The sequence below is a fragment of the Erpetoichthys calabaricus genome, chromosome 3 (genome assembly GCF_900747795.2).
Source record: "Erpetoichthys calabaricus chromosome 3, fErpCal1.3, whole genome shotgun sequence".
NCBI classification, from domain to species: Eukaryota; Metazoa; Chordata; class Cladistia; order Polypteriformes; family Polypteridae; genus Erpetoichthys; species Erpetoichthys calabaricus.
The window spans coordinates 209,549,242-209,561,859 of NC_041396.2; positions in this window are offsets into that span (position 1 = coordinate 209,549,242).

Genomic DNA, 12,618 nt, shown 5'->3' on the forward strand with positions numbered 1-12,618 from the left:
GTCCAGAAAGTCACTCAGTGCCTGTAACAAAAAAGAAGTGGTCAGATGTTAAAGTCAAGCTGAAAAGGCAAGTGGTAGCCCACCGTCTGATTGTCATACAGAAGTGTATTAGGTCACAGAGAAAGAAAAATAGTAGTTTATTTTGTCATTAAAGTAGAACACTGTAAACTTCATTTTAAAATCGATGTTTAATTTTCTAGAGTTTCTCAAATTCCATCATAACTAAAGCTTCATATTCTATCTGTTCTGTGTGTGTGAATCACTGTGCTTCTTAAATGTGCTTCCCTTTCATAGACAGGAGTGTGCAGGCAGTGATCGTCACACAGAATATATTACATTCATGATATTATAGCTCTCTGAACATTTTAGAATACTAAGATGTATACTTGATATTATTTTCATGATGAAATGCATTAAAACATGTATTAAACATGTGGGGGCATGGTGGCACAGTGGTAGTGATGAGCTGGCACCCCATCCAGGGATTTTTCTTGCCTCCCCCATTCCAGGGAGTGTTCCTGCCTCCCGCAAGATGCTTGCTGGGACACTCATGACCCTGAACTGGAATAATTTATTGCGGCAGTACTATCTCTGTCAAACATACCAACCGCCAATTCCTGTCCTTCTGTTTTCTTTCTCTACGTAACCAATCACCACACAAGGTGCTCTATAATAAATGTATAACCAGTTGTAGGCTTAGAACACCGATTCTTAAAAACTTTTATGGAACATTGAAAAAACCTTTGTTATAAATGTTTAATTATTCCATCCATCCAGGGTTGCACCAGTCCCAGCAAACATCAAATGTGAGGCAGGAACACATGTTTAATTATCAAGTGTATGCATTATTTAAATGAAGTTAATGAATTATCTATAAAATGTAATATACATACTTAAATGGATTTCATCATGAAAATGATTTCAAGTTTACATCCTAGTATTCTAACAGTACATACAGTAGCTCCAACAGGATAGCGCTTGAAAATCTAAATCGACTTAGCAGCCAATACTCATCATCTGTAAATAGTGCTCTCTTTTATTGAAGTGAATTGAATTTTTTTATTGTCATTGTATGGTACAATCAGATTCAGTATGCAAATCCTCCATAAACTTATTTTCCTATAAAATGATAAAATAACAATAATAATAATTTGATAAAAAAAACAAAGAAAGATATACAATATGAAAGCATAAGTACAATAAACAAGTACATATAGTGCAAATGCTGCTCTGATAGTGCAATTTTACAGTTGTAGTGCAAGTTTACAGTGAGGTAATTGTAATTATAAGTACAAGCAGTTCTACCTGGAGCATTTGATAGACTGATTGAGTGTGTTTATAGCTCTTGGGATGAAACTGTTTCTGAGCCTTGAGGTCCGTGCATGAAAAGCTCTGAAGTGTTTGCTGGATGGAAGAAGTTCAAACAGACTGTGGCATGGCTGAATGGAATCCAAACAGATGCTGGTGGCTTTCCTTATGCAGCATGTGCTATAAATGTCCTCCAGGGCTGGAAGCTGTATCCTCTGCACTCTCGACACAACCCACCGTAGAGCCTTCTTGATCAGCTAGCTGTGATTCCACACTCAGATATAGTTGGTTAAAATACTGTGAGTGGTGCACTGATAGTAACAATGCTAAAGCAGCTAAGGTATTTGGAGTTGTTTGGTCATTCCATGCACCAGAAAGATTACAATCAAGTGAATTAAATTTGTAAACGATATGCAATTAATTTAGTTGTATTTGATAAAGCCTGAGTCGTGGATGCAAATATGAAAAAGAAGGGAAACGATACAGAAACAGTACCATTGCTTTGATGCTGGGTGCCGCCAGTTTGCAAAACCAAGCAGATAAGTGTGTACACATGGTCTTAGTCTACCGTGAAAATGTGTGTGGCTTTTATACAAAGTGAAGTTGGGAACCAGGTATACGCAACATTTTTGTGCGTACCTTCCTGATGCGGCTTTATAAATACACTGAAATAGTCCTCCATAGTAATTAACCTGCAGCAATATAATGGTTCAGGGAATAGCCATAGTATTCCAAATACCATAACTGCTTTAGCGTTGTTACTCTCACTGCATCTTCGTCTTCTTTCAGCTGCTCCCGTTAAGGGTTGCCACAGCAGATCATCTTTTTCCATATTACTCTCACTGCACCACTCCGAGTATTTATATCACTGTATCTGAGTGGGGAATCACAGCAGCAGCTAATTGGAAAGAGAATTATCGGTATACAGCATGAAGCAGATGCTGCCTGAGCCACGGCAAAACGTTTCAGAGACTTTCCTGTACTGACTTCGCAGTTTAGAAAAAGTTTCATCCCAAGAACTATAAACGCACTCAATCAGTCCATCAAGTGCTCCTTGCAGAACTGTTTGTACTTATAAGTACAATTACCTCACTGTAAACTTGCACTACAGCTATAATAATGCACAACCTGCACCACTTTATAAAGCGTGTATTTACATATGATGACGATATCATTTTTTAGATGAAATGCAGCAAAATATGTTGATTATATTATACAGATAAAACTTTAACTTCATTTAAATAATCTGTATTGTTAATAATTAAACATGTGAGGACACGGTGCCGCAGCGCTAGCTAGTTCAGGGATTGTTCCTGTATTGCGTTGTAATCTTGCTGGTGCTGACGAGACACTGGAAGGATAGACGGATAGAATACAGTAATTAAACATGTACTACGAAGATATTTCAATGTTCCTTAAAAGTTTTGAAGAATCAGCGTTCTAAGCTTACAGATGGCTTCACGTCTATTACAGAGCTGATTGTGTGGCGATTGGGTATTTGGAGAAAGAAAAGTAAGGACAGGAATTGGAGGTTAGTACGTTTGAAAGAGACAGTACTTCTGTAATAAATTATTTCATCGAAGGTCGCACATGGTGCAGCAAGCCTCTTGCGTGAGACATGAACAAGCACTGCGCCACCGTGTTCCCATGTTTAATAACATGCTTTCATTCCTATCATCATGAAAAAGATATCATGTATACATATCAGTATTTTAACTTATTCAGAGAGCTGCAATATCACGAATGCAATAGATTATGTGTCCTGTCGGAGAAAGAGAAAGCCTGTTTAAGAAGCAGGTAGTGATTCACACACAGAGCACATAGAAGATCAAATACAGAACAAAGTATTTAACGTGCTACCTTAGTTAAAATGGGATTTGAGAAACTAGTAAATTAAACGATTTTAAGATGAAGTTTATGATGTTCTACTTTAATGACAAAATAAACTACGTGATTAAAGTGGAAATTTCGAGATTAAAGTTGACATTTTGTGATTTTTTCCCACTGTGTGCCTATTTTTTTTTGTCTGTACCCTAATAAGCTTTCATATGACACTCAGACGGTGGGCTACGACTCGTCTTTTCACGGCGACTTTGATATGTGACTTCTTTTTTATTTCGGGCACTGTGCGACTTTGTGAACTTGAACTCTGTCACTCGATCAACTTCCTTTTGTTGATTATACCACTGTTTAAACCAACAAATGGTACGTTTTTCCTTTGCCTCCACTTGGTATTTGCTGAAATTGTTATATTTTCCCCCGTGCTTTTTCCATTGTCTTTTCACAGAAGGCTATTAATATTGATTTGCATATTCAAAGAGGCATAATTCTGGGAGGAGTTGGGACGGGACAGAAGGCGCGTGCACGTGCGTTACTTTTCACGCTGATCGGGATTTATGTAGCGGAAGAACGTGGAAGTTTGCGTACGTACAGATTCCTGCATCTGGATTTTTCTGTGCGTACGCACATTCCCGCTTTTGTGCTTACGCCATGTTATAGTGTGAGTTCTACACACTGAGTTATACATGAGGCCCCTGGTCTCTGTCTATGTAGAGTTTGCATGTTCTCCCTATGTTTAGATGGGGTTTTCCATGTTCTTTAGTTTTTATGCTACATCCCAGAAAATGTGTTTTATTGGTAATTCTGAATAGTCCCTGGGTGAAGTTGGTTCCTACCTTATGCCTGATGCTGCCAGGGCAAGTATAACACAGTATGACCCTGAATTGAATTAAGCAGGTCTATAAATATCATAATTTTATTACTTTTGAATGTTTAGTAAAAACTCTTTAAATATAGAGGGCATGTATTAAAGTTTATTGAAAAGCATTTTCATGTTCTGACAGCTGCATCCTTTAGGTGATTTAATTTACTTAAGTTGCTTTTTTTGTATTATGCAGGTGCATCCGGTAAGATAACAATATATGGATCCTTTAGGTCTTTTTTTAAAATAGTTTATTATATGTATTGTATTTTAATACCCAAATATGATATTTGCTTTGCTGGTCTAATATAAAAAATGCCTATAATTCTACATATATGAAATAGTGTTCAGAATTGTTGTAGCTTTTAAAACACATTTTTAAAAAAACAAACTTGACTAGTTTAAACCCCATCACTTCCTCTTTCAGTGTTGGCTGTAAAACATCTGCTACACTTTCATTTAATGTTACCATTTATTAAACATAAAGAAACCACTTTATTTTATACAGGCCAACATTTTCAAGATGCATTTTAACTTGTTGACAACAATAGCATAAAATACATACTTAGCAAAACCAGCTTTTGGCCATCAATTCTAAATTTTTGCCTTGAATAAGAACAGCTTTTAGTATACTGGTCCATTTATTTTTTATCTTTACATAACATTCCATATCACCAACAGTCATCTTATTATTGTCTTGCCTTTTCATTCAAGCAACAGATTATTGAGCATGCCCTTCACTTCATATTCCGGGCCCAAGCACTCACTTCTTAAAAGCGCTATTGGACTCTTAAATTCAATGTAGTGCAGTTCCTCTTGATGAAAATTTCCTGTTTACAAAAGCTCATTGGCATTTCTAAAGAACACAAAAAAGGCTGACGTCAAGAAAAAGGCTCAGAAACCTACTTTTGTTAAAACACAGCTGCCTTGCTTCTAATGTTCTTTACAGATTGCAAATGTTAATGAGCTGCATAAATGAAATCAAATTAGAAATCTAAATGCATGATCAAACATTAAACAGCCTCATATAAAATATAAAAACTGCAATAAAGTAACATTTTCGCTTTATATGATAGTATAATTTAGTTTCATCTGCTTTGTTTTGTAGCTAAATGACAGAGAGAAAGTGGTATACTAGTAATCAGTTACACTGAATTATCTTTACATGAAATTTGATCACCTTCAACATAAAATCAACTTAGAATGCGCAGTAATAAGAAGCAATAATTTGATTTCTATACATTTCATTCATTTTCTGAGCAAAAGCCTATCCTAACAGCATTAGGCATGAGATGGAAATCAATACACACACTCTAAAAGGAAAATTAAATACTGCATTTAACACTAAATGTATGCATGATGAGTGGCTGAGTAGAGTAGGGAAATGTAGGCTGGTCCTAGGCGCAACCTTAATAGACAGAGAGTGGTGTGCACTGGCAAGGACAATACAGTATATCTAGACAGGGAGTGTAACCCCTGTTACTGTACTGCATGCTCTGGAAGAATTATAGAGAGGGTCATCCAGGAGATAGAGAGTGAAATGTGGTCTGAATATGTAAACTTACTCCAAAACACTAGTGTGTGTGTAATGAAGCCATACCAGGAATGACTGACTTCCTTTACAAGAGAGAAAGTGTTGCCACTTACAATGAAAATGAAGTGTACAGATGTCCCAATGTGAAAACAACGGCATTAAAACTTACCCAATATATCCATTTTTCAAGTTGAGTTACCAAATATTGACCCACCTCTTGTGATTGTACATATTGCAAATCAAAGTATCCATGTCTTTTTATGAAGGAAAAAAAGCAAAACATTGCTCTGAGATTCAGCCATTTTAAAAGGAAATCAGCTGTGCAGTGCACTTCACTGCTTTGTTCTATTCCTCAACAAAAAATGTTCATCCTTCATGGGTACCGTTTCCACCAGAATTCACCTTGAAAAGTTATCTACAAAGTGCTGTCATTTATATTATGTTATTTTGATATCCAGAGTTGAATTGTTATCCCTGTTCAGTGGACAAGTAGATCATAGTCACTAAAAAAATCACATATATGATCTCTCACAGTTTTTCACTATACAGAAACTTATTATGTTATACCTCTAAGATAATGCCTGCTGTTGCTCAGTATCTTCATGCATGATTGCACTTCAGTGGTCTTATGACTGAAAGATTGTGCGCACGTGTAGTGTACAGTCAACTGAAAAGAACTAAATACTGTAGATGTTAGAGGCCGTTTAGTTTTAATCATAATGAAGTTTATAAGGTTTAGCAGAGGCAGAGTTGATTGATTGGTATCAGTGAGTGTCAGAAAGTTAACTCACTCAAAAACATTGCCCTCAGTTATTACCATATAATCAGCAAAAGTAACTCAGCATGCCCTATGAAATCTGATAATTAGTTTGTGAAGCTTCTATCTGCTTCATCGTAGTATGATTCTATCACACTCTGCCTTTTTTGCATTTGTATATCATGGGTGCACACCACATGCCTGTAATGGTCTGGGTTGGCTACATGGTTTTGCAACACTTAAATTCGCAGCTGTTGATTGTCATGAACTGAAATAAGCCAAGGCAAATTAAGTGCTCAACTACTTTTATGTAAAGCAAACAGTGTTCTAAAAGTGCTGTGATACATCCATGAAATGGTTAATAAATAATCCATAAAAACAGGTGCCCTTCCATGAAAGTTACAATCAGTCATAAAATCATTATTTCATTAAACCCGCACAGAAATCGGGCTTCTCTTTCTCACCCAGCCCAGCGCATCTCCCCAGCTCAGCATGCTTGGGTCTTGCTCAGCATTGGCTCTCACAGTCAGTCCGCATTGGCACCAACACCTTCAGAACTATCTCACTGAGCACAGGAGCACCACAGGGCTATATCCTTATCCCTTTGCCCTTTACACTGCTAACACACAACTGCTCAGTAGAGTTCATTTCGAACCAGATCATGAAGTTTGCAGGTGATATGACTCTGGTGGTTCTCATGAAGAAAAATAATGCCTCAGCATACACTGAGAAAGTGCCGAGTGTGGCTGCCTGGTGTAAGTGCAATAATCTCTCTCTTAATGTTGAAAAGACAAAAGAGGTGATAATAGATTTCATGAAGTCCAGAACCGCTAACCCACCTCTCACCATCAAACATCAAATTCCTGGGTGTCCACATCACGGATGACCTTTCTTGGTCCCTCAACTCCGCCTTCATAGCCAAGAGTGGCTCGGCCATATCTGTATGTTTTGCGGAGACTGAAGAGAGTGAGCTTCCCACCACCAATTCTTCCCACCACTGAAAGTCCGCTCTCTAGCTGCATCGCTGTCTGGTACGGGAACTGTAATGTTTCGGACTGCAACACACTACAGCAGATAGTGACAGCAGTTGAGAAGGTTATTGGTGCGCTTCTTCCTCCTCTGAAAGACATTTACCAAACCCACTATTATAACAAAGCCCCTAAAATTGTTAAAGACCATTTGGTCTCGTTACATGGTATCTTCTCTCTTCTACCATCTGGAAAGTGATATCGTAGTTTCTACTCTGGTTCTGCAAGACTGAGTAACAGTTTCATACCGCAGGCCATTACAATTTTTAATGCACAAAAATGTATACTGTTACACTGCAACATTGTCTATTTGTGTATTTATAGTATTTGTCTATTTACTGTATTTATTATCTATTGTCTATTTATAGTATTGCTTCTGTCACAACTAGCACTTTGTTGTATGTTGCTATATGTTACACTCTGGCTCATGGAGGTATGTTTTCACATCTCACTATGTACTTGTACACAGTTGCTGATGATAATAAACTAAACATGACCTTGACATTGCAGCTAGCGATTACTCGCTCCTTCACAGTGCCACTGACTGCCTGCTTCCCATCATTGTGTTGGTTCAAATACCCTGATTCTGCCTTCCTTTTTCTCCTTCTTTCCTTTCATGGTTATACTTTACCTCTTCTTTCTGCTCAAGCTCTCCCCTTAAACACTTGTGAATTCAGTGTTCTAATTGCAGTCTGTGGAATGCTGATGAGGGGCAACTGACCTAATTAATCAATCAGCTCGCCGCCATACCAAACACCCCACATCAGCCCAGCTCCTCAGCGTGTATGCAATCATAGAGCCTGAGTTGCGCCGTTTTCTTTTAAAAAACCTGCCTACAGCCATGGATCTTAATGCGCTTTACCACAATGCTACAGAAAGTGCCAAATAGTGATTGGCCTTTTGAACATAGTATTTACATGCAGGCGTCTTGGCTGTTTCAAAAATCTAAAGCTTACAAAAATACAACGCAGTGCAAGTAGTTCAGTTCAATTTAGATTTATTGTTATGTGTACAAAATACAGTCGGATGCGTAATTATGTGCACTCTTCACTACAATCCTGCCACTCTTCATGAATCTCAGTCTATAGGCTCTATGGAATAACAACACAGAGTATATTAGGTAAAAAGTAGGTGCTGTTTCAGAAAAACTAATCATATGACCTAAGTATACATCTGTCTATTGTTACAAACCATGGCAGAAAATAACCATTGAAAAAACAGAATTGCATAGACAACACTTTGGAAGCTTTGCAATTTTGGTGAATGGAGGGGGTGGACTGTCAAAACTATACCTGCGATGGACACTACAAGAAGACAAGTGAACAGGAAAAGTGTCCTTACCTAAAGAAAATAGTGCCAAGAGACTGTGATAAAATTTATTGTTTCCAATTTACTTTTGTTGCACAAACACACCTCAGAAACCCAGAAGGCACATTTACTTAAATTGTAATGGATTTGGTAAGTTTTAAGGTTTTTTTGTGCTCATGTTGGGACCTTAGCACTCTTCATTTCCATTAATAGAGACAAGAAAAGGCTAGGGATAAGTTCATTTTTAAAAAAAATTCTTCACTTTAGCTGTAGGGACATGTTCCAGTCCCTTTAACCCTAAACTGGATTACAGAGCCTCCATAACGGATGGATGGACAATCCTTTGGTATAATTTTCCCACTTCCCAAGGTTTGATTAGTGTAAGTACTGTATATATTGTTTATGGCTAGTTCTGGACCAACATTTCATCAATGATTACTATCTGTCTTATATCAGAGGCTGACATGTCTGGCTCTAATTTTGTATGATTCTATAATGGACAATGCAAGCTCACTAAATTAATTGACATATGTCTGAATCAAGCCTTTTTTTAACTATTCTACCAACTGGTTAATAATAAAACTTTTCTTAGATCTTCTGATTTTGTTTGTTTACTTTCATTTCCATTAAAAACAATGCCGCATTATAAACATGGTCTGAATAAGCATTAATTCTGTAAATGATAAGCTTTTTGCTCACATAGCGGAGGCTCTCCAATTAGCTGCAGATCAATGGCTCCTACTTCTGCATTGTTCAGGGCACAGTATGAAGTAGATGAATTAGAAAGACTGAATTCTTTAAAAGATGGCTAGTGTTTCAAAGCTGCTTTAATTAACGTAAACTCAAGAAAAAGCTATGAAAACAAGAGCAACTCAAACAAAACATTAGAAAGAAGTATCTGGTAAAAAGTCATGGCTTAACTAATAGCAATATCCACGCTGATGATTAGAATTCAGTATATGTGTATTGGCCCTTGGTTTGTTCTCCTCTGTGCTGTTCTAATCATTTAAGCAGACCAGGATATAATAAATACATTAAAATTCTTTAAATCTAGTGAATTCAGTCGCAAAGCTATTAGTGAAGTAAAAGAAACAAAAACAATAAGTAGGGCTTGCATGCTGAGTGTAACTAAAAAAAACAAAGTGTAACTTAAATCTATTGAGGTGTAGATAAGTGCAACAAAGTGTGTTCTGGGTAGATGGGTCATTAAAAAAATAACCATAAAGTAAACATTACATTGAATCTTCAGATTGTTTTCAGAACAGCTCACCATTTATCCCTTAGCTTCTTGAAAAACAATGCAACCCAATTTAATTAAATATTCTTTATAGAAAGGATCTATATATAACTAAAGTTGTTTGTATATTGTAGGGGAAAGCACAAAGCACCCCCTTCTATGAACAGTAACAACAACAATGGAAGCTATGTTTGATGACTCATGGTGATGAAAGTGGCGATGTGCTGTTTCTTTTCACAAACATCTGTTTTTTTTTTTGTATATACTGTGGAACGAGCCCCGGACACAGAGAGGCAGACATGTTTAAAGTCATCACCACACGTTTATTTACAACTAATATTTTACAGTCTTACGTGCCAACAACCCCAATCTCCCCCAAAGTCCAGGCCAAACCACACTATGCCTCTCTTCAGACCGCCTCCTGTCTCTCTTCATAGACTTCGTCCTTCTTCCACACGACTCCAGCCATCCTGTGAAGGGAGGCGGCCCCTTTTATGAGCACCCGGATTTGCTCCAGGTGTGTTCCGGCAATCTCCCACCGACACGCCCCAGTGTGGCGGATGTGCCGGCTGCGTACCCGGAAGCACTCCAGGTGTCCCCACTCGTCTTCCCCCCAGCACTTCCTGGTGTGTCAGAAGTGCTGGGGTCCAGGGTTCTCCAGGCATGGGGGTGCCCCCTGGCGGTGACCACGGGACCCTACAGGGTTGAGCTTCCCAGCTCTGTACCCGTGGCCCCCAAAAGAACCAGGGCGGTTGACCCATCGTGGTCTGGAGGAGGCGTGAGCCCTCCTCCGGTCTTCCTGGGCGTACCGGCTGGGTGCCACCCTCAGCCGCGTGCCACAATACCTTTTTTATTTTTGTTTTTGCAGTCATCTTGAATTAGGCTCCTTATTCTTGTAGTATAACTAAGTATATTACACACTTAATTAAATATCAGCAATGAACAACAATATATGACTGAAAATATCACACAACAATGATTCTGGCCTTCATGAAACCCCAGAAACATCTTGCCTTCCAAGACAAACTTGCTCAACCAAGCTACATAAGCCAAACCAGGAAGGCTATACCAATTGGTTACTTTGGTTTTCTGCACCTGTTTTGTTTAACACCTGAATCTGAAATAAATAGAGCAACCCGGCTGGCACTCCAACATTTATTTTGTAGTCATTCCTTGCTTTATTCAGCCACAGTAGCATATATTGGTGCAATAAGAATTATCAATTCCAAAATCTACATGACTGATAGAGTCTAACTGCAGTTAATTAAACACTATTCTTTAAAATGCATAGAGCGACATGGTGGCACAGAAGGTAGTACAGTGCCCATGCAGAACTTGAATCATAGTTAAGTTTGCAAATTCTCCCTATTTTCACCACACCCGGAAGTGCTGCAAAAAGGATTACCAGGGACACCCGGAGAGCTTCCGGTTGCTCATATGGCACTTCTGCCAGGAAGTGCCGCAGGAAGATTGTCAGAGGTTACTTGGAGCACGTCCGGGTGGGTATAAAAGAGCCCGCCTTCCTCAAGTCATTAACCAGAGTTGGGAGGAAGAGGACAAAGCTCAGGAAGGAACGGAGGCAGTGGAAGAAAGGGAGATCCATTGGAAGGCCCGGACTTAAGGGTGATTGGTGCAGAGGCACTGTGTGCGGTGCGGGACAGTTTTGTGGACTTTATGTAAATAAACTTGTGTGTGTTGGACTTATCGGTGTCTGCCTGTCTGTGTCCGGGCAAGTTTCCACAACCCTAAACTGGTCCATACTCAGTAACAATCAACACTGCTATCTACGAAGGTCACTGCAACAACACTTCTATTGTAATCGTGACAATTAAAGATTAACTGAAGTGTAAAAACTGTATAACTCACATAGGGTGAGCAAGTGAGTCCCAGGGTGTGTTTTAAGATTTGATGGTATCAGCGTCCCCTTTTATGAGTGTCTATACAGTAATCCCTCGCTATATCGCGCTTCGCCTTTCGCGGCTTCACTCCATCGCGGATTTTATATGTAAGCATATTTAAATATATATCGCGGATTTTTCGCTGCTTCGCGGGTTTCTGAGGACAATGGTTCTTTTAATTTCTGGTACATGCTTCCTCAGTTGGTTTGCCCAGTTGATTTCATACAAGGGACGCTATTATCAGATGGCTGAGAAGCTACCCAACTTACTTTTCTTTCTCTCTCTCTCTTGCGCTGACTATCTGTGATCCTGACGTAGGGGGTGTGAGCAGGGGGGCTGTTCGCACACCTAGACGATACGGACGCTTGTTTGAAAATGCTGAAAGATTATCTTCACGTTGCTACCTTCTGTGTGCAGCTTTTAACTATGCTGCACGGTGCTTCGCATACTTAAAAGCTCAAAGGGCACGTATTGATTTTTTTATCTGTCTCTCTCTCTCTGCTCCAGATGGAGGGGGTGTGAGCTGCCGCCTTCAACAGCTTTGTGCCGCGGTGCTTCGCATACTTACAAGCCAAACAGCCCTATTGATTTTTTTGCTCCTTTGAAGAGGAAGATATGTTTGCATTCTTTTAATTGTGAGACTGAACTGTCATCTCTGTCTTGTCATTGAGCACAGTTTAAACTTTTGAAAAAGAGACAAATGTTTGTTTGCAGTGTTTGAATAACGTTCCTGTCTCTCTACAACCTCCTGTGTTTCTGCGCAAATCTGTGACCCAAGCATGACAATATAAAAATAACCATATAAACATATGGTTTCTACTTCGCGGATTTTCTTATTTCGCGGGTG